Genomic DNA, 10,331 nt, shown 5'->3' with positions numbered 1-10,331 from the left:
TTTGTAACAACATGAAATTTGTTATGATCATTATGATTTGTTTGCTATTTTTTTCAAATGTGTTACTGAAACTTTAAAGGGAATTATATTAATGCTACTATATTAACATACATGTTGACATAAATAAAGTAACACTTTTTTTTTAATCCACATATTTCAGTTGAGCAAGCAAGCAAATGAGGTCCCACTCTTGCAAGCTGTACTGGAGCAGCAGAGTGCAACTCAGAGAGATAGACAAGCATCACCATTGCTATGATCATGGAACAACAACACAATCTAATTATTGAGAAGAGGAAGCGGTACATAGAGATAGAAAAGATAGAAAAAACTAAACTCAAATTGGAAATAGCAAAAATTTCAGAACAGTAAACTGCAATGTAACATTTTCTTCAGTTTTATATTTTTTTAATACAAATTAAAATAAAACTAGTTAATTCAGTAGCTCAAATCCAATTCTGCTGTAATGTTTTGTCATTGATAGAGGACTTCAGTAAAAAGAATAGTTCCTGCTGATGCAATTATCTCGTGTCCGTGTTATCTCGTTCTGCACCTACAAAATATATATAAAAACATAACATGGTGTCAGAAGACAGAAAGAAGAAATTAAAAGCACAACTAAAAAAAAATGTTTGATACTGTAACCACCATCAGCTTTGTGTCTTCAAGGCAACTTGGAGGAAAACTGGAAGGTATGGCTTCAGAAATTTGAATTATACCTCATTGCTAGCAGCGTGGCAGAGAAATCAGAGAAGCTATTAAAGTGTACAACACATTCCAGTTCCCAGAGCGAGAAGTAAATAAAATTGAGGAACTCAATAAGAAATTCAAAGAATACCGTGTACCCAGAAAGAATCTGCTGTATACTCGCCACATGTTTTTCATGAGAGCACAAGGCCCAGAAGAAATGATTGATTCATATATCACAGATCTTAAACACCAGGAGAAAGACTGAATTTGGTGATTTGACTGATTCACTTATCAGGGACAGAATCATATGCGGAATAAGAGACGACAATGTTCATGCAAGATTGTTGCGTGAAGCAGACCTCACGTTGGAAAAAGCAATTAACACCTGTCGATAACGTCAAACCAGATGAAAGTGCTAGTTGACGAAATATACGTGCACAAAATAGGCAGTGTCAAAAACACAAAGAAAAGAGGAGGCAAAACAGTGCAAAGTGAACAGAAAAGTAGACTGCATGCAATGGAAAGTCAACACAAAGCACAAATGAAATGTTCAAGATGTGGTTACCAACATGAATATAAAAAGTGCCCAACTTATGGACAAACATGCAAAGCATGTAACAAAAGAAATTACTTTGCGAAAATGTGCAAAACGCAAGTCTCCACCAAGAAAATACAGGCAGTAGAACAAGGTGAACAAAGTGATGAACAAAATAATTTCTTTGTTGGAACCATTGAAGTGCAAAAAACACAAACAATCAAAAATGTGCACACGGTCACTACTAAAACACAAAGTGAAAAAGACAAATGGACTTAAAGACTAAAAATGAACAACAAGGGTGTTCAAATTAGACACCGAGGCAGCCTGTAATGTAACATCCAACAATGTGTTCAAATCACAGGAAACTCAAAGAAAACTCAAAAAATCCACTTGTCACTTAATTATCTATTCTGGACACAAGATGTCACCTGTGGGACAAGTTCAACATACCTTCACATACAGAAACCAAAAAACACAATGTTCAATTTCAAGTGGTCGATGGCAACGTACCATCAACACTTGGACATGCAACCTGTGAAAAATTAAGGATGGTGAGAAGAATATACAAAATGAAGACTGAAGATGATCTCTTGAAAGACTTTGACGACCTGTTCTCTGGTCTTGGTTGCTTGCCAATTGAGCATTACATTAAAACAAACCCCAATGTATCACTAGTGATACATGCACCAAGGAAGGTTCCTATAGTGCTTAAAAACAAGATAATTGAAGAGTTACACAAGATGGAAAGCATGGGTGTAATAACAAAGCAAACAGAACCGACAGAATGGGTGAACAGCATGGTAACAGTAGTGAAACCAAAGAAGATATGTATATGCATGGATCCGCAAGACCTTAACAATGCAATAAAGCATGAACATTACCCTCTACTCACAGTGGAAGTGGTATCCAGTATGCCAAATGCAAAGGTATTATCAGTCCTGGATTCCAACCAAGGATTCTGGCAAATAAAACTAGATGATGAGAGTAGAAAACTCTGCACATTCAACAAGCCAATAGGAAGGTATAGATTTCTTCACTTACCATTTGGTGTGTCTTCAGCCAGTGAAGTCTTCCAGCATGCAATCGCTCAGATGTTAGAAGGTCTTAAAGGTGTGGTCAACGTCATAGATGGCATCCTAGTACGGGGAGAGTCAACAGAAGAACATGACCGGAGACTCAAGCTGCTTGAAAGAGCAAGAGAATGGAATCTAAACAAGAGCAAGTGCCAGATAAGAACATCAAAAATAAGATATCTTGGACACATCTTCTCAGAAGAAGGTCTTAAGCCAGATGATGAAAAGGTGAGAAAAATTGTGCAATGCCACTGCCTGAAAACAAACAAGCATTCATGAGATTCATGGGTATGGTGCAATATCTATCCAAATTCATTCCGAATTTATCCAACATCAGTGCTCCTCTCCAAAAGCTGCTAGAAGATGATGTTCAGTGGCACTGGGAGGAAAAGCAACAAAAAAATCGCAAGAATGAAAAATCTGCTGAAGAGTTGTGGAAAATAGCAAGAGACTCGTGTGTGGTAGAAGGTTGATTCTTTATTCCGGCAACTACATGGGAGCCTGACAGGAGAAGTTTCCTCAGACAGTCTCAACAATTCTTGCATTTGGTATTTTATGAGTTGTGTACAAGACAGAGAAGACAGTTCTTTCCTTTTTGATTGGTGCAAACAAACTTACTAAGCAAATTGTAACTAATTAACAAGAGATTTAAATTACTTACTACATAGACTTTATGAATGAATAACCTCTTGGTCAATTGCTAACACAGCAAGTTTTGTTAAACAACAAGATGCAGCACAAAACAGAATGCAGAGCCTTAGAGATAAGAGCTATATTTGAAATTATAGAAAGAATCTATACTGTTGAGAGAGGCTGTGTCTGCCTTTGCCAGGTCCAAAAAGGTAACAGAGAAACAGAGTCAGCTTTTAAAACTCTAGGAATGTGAAATGTATCTAGAAATATTAAATTTAGTTCTTCAATCTAGAAATATTAAATTTAGTTCTTCATCTGCTAACAAATGCACCAACACTGAAATTCTTTGACGTGCACAAACTGGTGACACTTTCAGTTGATGCCAGCTCAGAAGGCATTGGAGCAGTCATTCTGCAAGATAAAAAAACAGTTGCATATGGATCACATGCCCTCACGGATACTCAAAAAAAATTGAAAAAGAGCTACTTGCCATAGTTTATGGATGTGAAAAATGTAATCAATATGTCTACGGCAAAGAAGTGGAAGTTAAAAGTGATCATAAACCACTGGAAAACATTTTCATGAAATCACTGTACAAAGCTCCACCCAGATTACAGCGCATGCTTCTCAGATTTCAAAGATACAGCCTAAAGGTAACATACAAACCAGGCAAAGAGATGCACATCGCTTATGCACTAAGTGAATGAGCATACAGAAGATTTACTTGGTCAAAAATTGGGACAGATCTGTTCCATTTCAATGGTTACTTACTGTCTTTTGATTATTACTCTAAATTTCCAGAAATCAGTAAACTGTCTGACACAACTGCTCAAAGTGTAATTGTAGCCATGAAATCTAAGGCATGGTATACCAGATACTATAATCTCGGACAATGGTCCACAGTATGCCAGCACAGAGTTCAGTAACTTTGCAAAAGTGTGGGAATTCAAGCATGTAACATCAAGCCCAGGACATGCACAGTTGAATGGACAAGCTGAACGAGCAGTTCAAACCATCAAAAACTTGTTTAAGAGAGCTCAGAGTGGCAAAAGTGACCCCTACATTGCCTTGTTGGAATACAGAAACACACCATTGGATGGCATTGGGTACTCACCAGTACAGTTACTAATGGGACGTAGGTTGAAATCCAAGATACCCACCTCAGTCATCTTATTGTCACTCGAGAGCAACATACAGATCCATAACAACCTGAAACAAAGACAAGACAAACAAAAAGCTTACTTTGACAGACAAAAGAGAGAGCTTCCAGACATTCACATAGCAGAAAGAGTGAGAGTGCAACAAGGAGGTGTTTGGCAACCTGCAGTGATCATCAAAAGATATGAGCAACCAAGATCTGGATGGAAGAACATACAGGAGGAACAGAAAGCATCTTCTCAAGACTGGAGAGGAAAGTTTCACAACAGCAACAGACAACGCAGTCAGTAACACTAACTGCGAGATAGACTCACAAGTTACTGACACTCACTCACCTACAACTGACAAGGACACGCAAAACACTGAATTACCTGAGTCTCAGCCACATGGATATATTACCAGGTCAGGTGCTAGCAAAACAAAGTTAAAATATACACTCACCTAAAGGATTATTAGGAACACCATACTAATACTCTGTTTGACCCGCTTTCGCCTTCAGAACTGCCTTAATTCTACGTGGCATTGATTCAACAAAGTGCTGAAAGCATTCTTTAGAAATGTTGGTCCATATTGATAGGATAGCATCTTGTAGTTGATGGAGATTTGTGGGATGCACATCCAGGGCACGAAGCTCCCGTTCCACCACATCCCAAAGATGCTCTATTGGGTTGAGATCTGGTGACTGTGGGGGCCAGTTTAGTACAGTGAACTCATTGTCATGTTCAAGAAACCAATTTGAAATGATTCGACCTTTGTGACATGGTGCATTATCCTGCTGGAAGTAGCCATCAGAGGATGGGTACATGGTGGTCATAAAGGGATGGACATGGTCAGAAACAATGCTCAGGTAGGCCGTGGCATTTAAACGATGCCCAATTGGCACTAAGGGGCCTAAAGTGTGCCAAGAAAACATCCCCCACACCATTACACCACCACCACCAGCCTGCACAGTGGTAACAAGGCATGATGGATCCATGTTCTCATTCTGTTTACGCCAAATTCTGACTCTACCATCTGAATGTCTCAACAGAAATCGAGACTCATCAGACCAGGCAACATTTTTCCAGTCTTCAACTGTCCAATTTTGGTGAGCTTGTGCAAATTGTAGCCTCTTTTTCCTATTTGTAGTGGAGATGAGTGGTACCCGGTGGGGTCTTCTGCTGTTGTAGCCCATCCGCCTCAAGGTTGTACGTGCTGTGGCTTCACAAATGCTTTGCTGCATACCTCGGTTGTAACGAGTGGTTATTTCAGTCAAAGTTGCTCTTCTATCAGCTTGAATCAGTCGGCCCATTCTCCTCTGACCTCTAGCATCAACAAGGCATTTTCGCCCACAGGACTGCCGCATACTGGATGTTTTTCCCTTTTCACACCATTCTTTGTAAACCCTAGAAATGGTTGTGCGTGAAAATCCCAGTAACTGAGCAGATTGTGAAATACTCAGACCGGCCCGTCTGGCACCAACAACCATGCCACGCTCAAAATTGCTTAAATCACCTTTCTTTCCCATTCAGACATTCAGTTTGGAGTTCAGGAGATTGTCTTGACCAGGACCACACCCCTAAATGCATTGAAGCAACTGCCATGTGATTGGTTGGTTAGATAATTGCATTAATGAGAAATTGAACAGGTGTTCCTAATAATCCTTTAGGTGAGTGTATATATGAGCTCATTGTTCACAAGATTGCTCATTAGCAAACAAGTATTATTTAGCTTGTATACCTGTTTAGTTAAAATATTATGTTGATAAGAGTTTAAACTTAAATTGTTTACAAAGCCATTTTGAGACTGAATTTCAATAAAGCTGCCTTATAGATTGATGTTCATATACAGTAGTTAAGTAATTTTAGCAACAATCTGGATAGTATCAAATTTAAGAAAGTGGATGTCATGTATTTTGTATGTTTGTGCTACCCGTGCTTGTATGACATCATTGACAGTGGACTTCAGTAAAAAGAATAGTTCCTGCTAATGCAGTTATCTTTCAAGTTGGAAGCACTGCCCAAGGGGGAGGGGTTTCTGTGCACTGCCGTAGGAACCTGATTGAAACGTCACTCTATCAAAGCTGCCATTGGCCCCTGCGCTCGTCACTCAGAACAGGTCCCTTCCCACTTCCTGTTCCATAAAAGGTGATGTCAGCGCAGGTTCGTCCTCTTTTGCCACTTCGCCTGAACCCAAGAACATGAGCTCTCTGTGTCTTGTCCGTACATTAGACTTTGTTATTGTTGTTTACAATAATTACTATTGCTTGCCGTTGGTTGGCTTCACGGCTGTGCTGTCACCACCGTTTATTTCTGTGTCTATTTTTTATTTGTACTGTTTAGTTATTATTTGATAGCTAACCCAACTCTGTTCCGACCGCGCTCTGGGGCTCTGGTGCGCTTCGGTTTCAGTTTCGGACACACTTTAAAAATAATAGGTGTGTTTATATAGTGCCTTATATATTCTGACTGCTTGCTGTGTTGGTTTTTTGTCCACAGGGCTTTTTCCTCCACAGCAGGAGCCTACACTTGTATCCAACACCTGGTGCTTGGTATACACAGTGTTCAGTCCGGCAACAGCAAGGTTGCATGTGGTTTGTGTCGCAGCGCCCCCGTGTATATAAACGTTGCCGGGTGGAGACGCACTTGCAGCGGCTGGCCCGCTAGGCGCTCCACTTGTTGCAGAGGCGTTCCAGTTGTTGTCTGCCCCAGTGCAAACACTGATTGGCGCCTCTGCTGCACGTTTCCCTGTGCACGCGCGTGTGTGCTCGGCTTGGCGATGAGCTCCTCTTACCCCCGCCACTGTGCCACTTGTGGCCAGCGCACCTTGCCCGCCTGGAGTGGGGAGGTCTTATGCCCTATCTGTCTGGACACCGACAGCAGGTGCAATTTGGCCACGACTTCCAGGTCCGCTACGGCGGAAGATACCCTACTCCGGCAAGTGACGTGGGGGCCTCGGGGGTGCTGGATCTCCGTCTCTCCCCGAGCCCCTCCGTCTCCTCCTCCAGGGCTGCAATGACGGAGACAGCAGCCGCGCCCCCGGCGCTTGTGTCTCCTCCTGCTCTCGCTGCATCCCCTGCGGCAGCCGCGCCCCTCCTGCCTCTCCTGCAGAAGTGAGCAATACGCAAAGTGCCCCCACCGGGGCAGCACGAGAGATTTTATTCCCCATACTTTCTTGTGCCCAAGAAAGATGACGGTTTCCACCCCATTTTGGATCTGAGATGCCTGAATCGCCACCTCAAGGTGTTGCGCTTCAAGATGCTCAACCTGCGCACCATGTCCCAGGCCATCAAGCTCGGCAACTGGTTCACCACGGTGGATCTGAAAAATACTTACTTTCACATCCCCATTGCGCGGGTGGACAGGAAGTTTCTCTGCTTCGCCTTCGAGGGCCGAGCGTTCGAGTTTGCTGTTCTCCCCTTCGGCCTGTCACTAGCCACACGTAAGTGCATGGATGTCGTATTAGCCCCCTTGCGTTGTCAGGGGGTCAGCGTCCAGAACTATCTAGATGACTGGCTGGTCTGTTCTCACTCGAGGGAGCAGGTTCAGGAACACACAAACCTGATATTAGGCAGCCTCTCCGCATTGGGCGTTCGGGTCAATCGAGAGAAGAGCCGCCTGACGCCAACTCAGCAGGCACAGTTCCTCATTCACAAGGCTTACCTCATGTATAATGTTTAATTTTAAAATGAATAAGAAACCCATTAAATACATAATTAGGCTACACAAAACAGTGTACTCATATTCCTATATTATTATTTTATATATTTGAATCAGCATCCACTTTGTCACTGGGAAATAATAATATATTCTACTCCTTTAAAACATAATCATAATTTCCTCATACTATTCCAATATATTCCCAGAGATTCGAGTTCAATACGCAATTGCTGCTGGGAAATTAAATTGGCGCATATGAATTTTCGTCTTTTTAAAAATATGCATATAAGTAACCAGAAATGGGGCTGGTAATAATTGTACTATTGTATTATCGTACACCTGTATCAGCTGGCAATTTGGAGCATAGAGAGGGGGGAGATTATGTGGGATTATGTATTGCTAACAACAGGAATTGATGAGGGTGAATGGAAAAAAGACAATATGAAATATCCTGTGTAAAACTTTGCATAAAAGCAAGTTGCTCTTTTTAATTTTGTAGTACAAGTTGTTCTTTGTTTGAGATACTCTTATCACAAGGTCTACACTTCTAGCCAACACTGACTAGTGGGATAGATCATACTGTGCACATAATTGCTATTATTTTATTAAACATCTTATGACAATGGATCCTTGCATGGGGGGTGGGGATTTACGGCACATATTGTGAGTGTTGCTGTTCCAATATAATTTGTATCTTGAAACCAAGATGATTTAAGTCACTGCTGTAAATCAGAATAGTTTTAATCCTCCCACGTTGGGAGACCTGGTCTTTTGGCGTGGCGGGCTTAACACTCTACTGGGCGATGCTGGGTGGAGCATCGGTATGGTATGGATCAAATCCGGTGCGGTCAGAGCTCCCTGCGTTGACTACTCGATTCCTGAGTCTGATTTTATATACCCTGGGTGCTGGGTCAGGCCCGTAGCCAGCCTAGTGGAAGTTTTTACAGTTTTTCCCCTCATTTTGTATTTAATTAGGTTCAAATACTTCATTTTGGTGACTTTTTATGCACTAATTTGTGCTGGATTAGCTTGTCTGCTGGTATCTTAACGAGCACACTTATGGATGCACCGAAAATACAGACACAGACACAGACACAGGCACACAGACACAGACACAGACACACACACACACACACACATGTGAATGGAACGCCGACACAGAGGAACACACATCACACATATCTGAATCGGTCACAGTAGCTAGCTAGTTCCACTGGACAGATAATGGTCAGAATTTACTGTGTTCTTCCTTGACCGATGCTACACCCCTCCACTGAGTTTTGTGAAAATCAGTCTTGTAGTTTTACGTAATCCTAACAGACACAGACACACACAAGTGAATACATTAGCTGCCTTCTGATCCTTTGGGGTTAACGACTGTTAGCTAGTAAGTAGCTAGCGTTATCTATCTCAACTCTTAGGTTAGGTAGTAAATATAACAACCTTACCCTGTTTGGCAGTCTTTTTGAACATATGTTCAATATTCTGCGACAATGACGCTGCTGCCTGCTTTCTCTTCTGTCTCTCCTGCTCTTTTCGCCCCATACTCACTATCCAGCTGGATGTCCTTGGCCTCACAGATTTTGCTATGAGTGTATAACGTCAGTTGCTGCGCATGTAATACTCCTGTAAAGGATGATATTAATGAATACAAAAAATGGACTTAAATTCTGGACCTTTGGCAGTGGGGGGGGGGGGGTTGTTCGAACTACCCGACCCCCCCCTGTCTATGGGCATGTAGGTGCAGCTCTTCTATACAAATAGTTTAACAAACAAGGCATAAACAGTTCTTGCAGTTCTTGCTTGCATAAAAAATAGGACCCCTGAAACAAAAGGTATTTGATCTCCTGCTTTGATAAAGAAAGTGTTTGCTTCAAAAAGAGATTAATATCGTGATTGGTTGTGATTGATCAGACACTCCCAGGTTCCATCAAGCATACTGTGTGCCCTCCCTATAAGTACAACCATGAAATCTAATGTATAAATTGTTCACTTTTGAGGTCTCAAACTACAGTATAAATAACCACACCTATTCTTGCTCGGTGCTCAGAACCCTTGTTAATCCACCGCAAGTGGCTCTCTCAAAGAGGCAAAACAGAACATATTGGGTCATGTTCTGGTACTGTAGATACAGTTCTATGCAGAATTTGGTCATTTAGCCAATTCATTTACAGTACTCGTTCATATTCTATACAGAATTACGCAAATCTGTGTATGAGAACGTCGCCCTTATCACAGTAGCATATAATAACAAATGTCTCCTGTGCCATGCCTGTGCCAAAAACTTGTCAATACTGAAAACTGTCGCCCCTGCTGTTGTAAACATGCACATATGGGTCAAAAGTCATGATATCTAACTGCCGAACACTGTCCCTTGTCCAACCAATTGCAAAACAGTAGCACATCCCTAATAGGCCTAACTACATAATTGCATTTTGCGCTGTTCTCTGTAATGTCCAGCAGTCTGCATTAAGTAGGCTAGTGCTAAAGATGGAAGGAAAATGTAAACATGAGTGAAGATATGATGATGATGAAAACAGGACTTTATCACAAGAGTGGGGTACATTTCATTTTTGTTTTGTTTAATTTTGTTTCATTAAAGTT

At 41.5% G+C, this 10,331-nt stretch overlaps 1 long non-coding RNA gene across 2 annotated transcripts; it reads right to left on the bottom strand.

Annotated features, from left to right (window-relative positions):
- Positions 1-249: 249 nt before the first annotated feature.
- On the bottom strand, positions 250-9,275 carry LOC136770925 (uncharacterized). 2 transcript variants are annotated; one of them, XR_010822299.1, is made up of 4 exons: positions 9,176-9,275; positions 4,046-4,140; positions 2,267-2,361; positions 250-550 (listed from the first exon to the last, which is right to left on the bottom strand). It is a non-coding gene; the product is annotated as an uncharacterized LOC136770925 (long non-coding RNA). The 2 variants fall into 2 exon arrangements; XR_010822298.1 differs by having other exon boundaries at positions 2,267-4,140.
- Positions 9,276-10,331: the final 1,056 nt, after the last annotated feature.

Source organism: Amia ocellicauda, chromosome 2 (genome assembly GCF_036373705.1).
Source record: "Amia ocellicauda isolate fAmiCal2 chromosome 2, fAmiCal2.hap1, whole genome shotgun sequence".
Lineage (NCBI taxonomy): Eukaryota > Metazoa > Chordata > Actinopteri > Amiiformes > Amiidae > Amia > Amia ocellicauda.
Note: the sequence above shows the minus strand (reverse complement) of the source record. Positions and strands in the feature narration are given on the sequence as shown.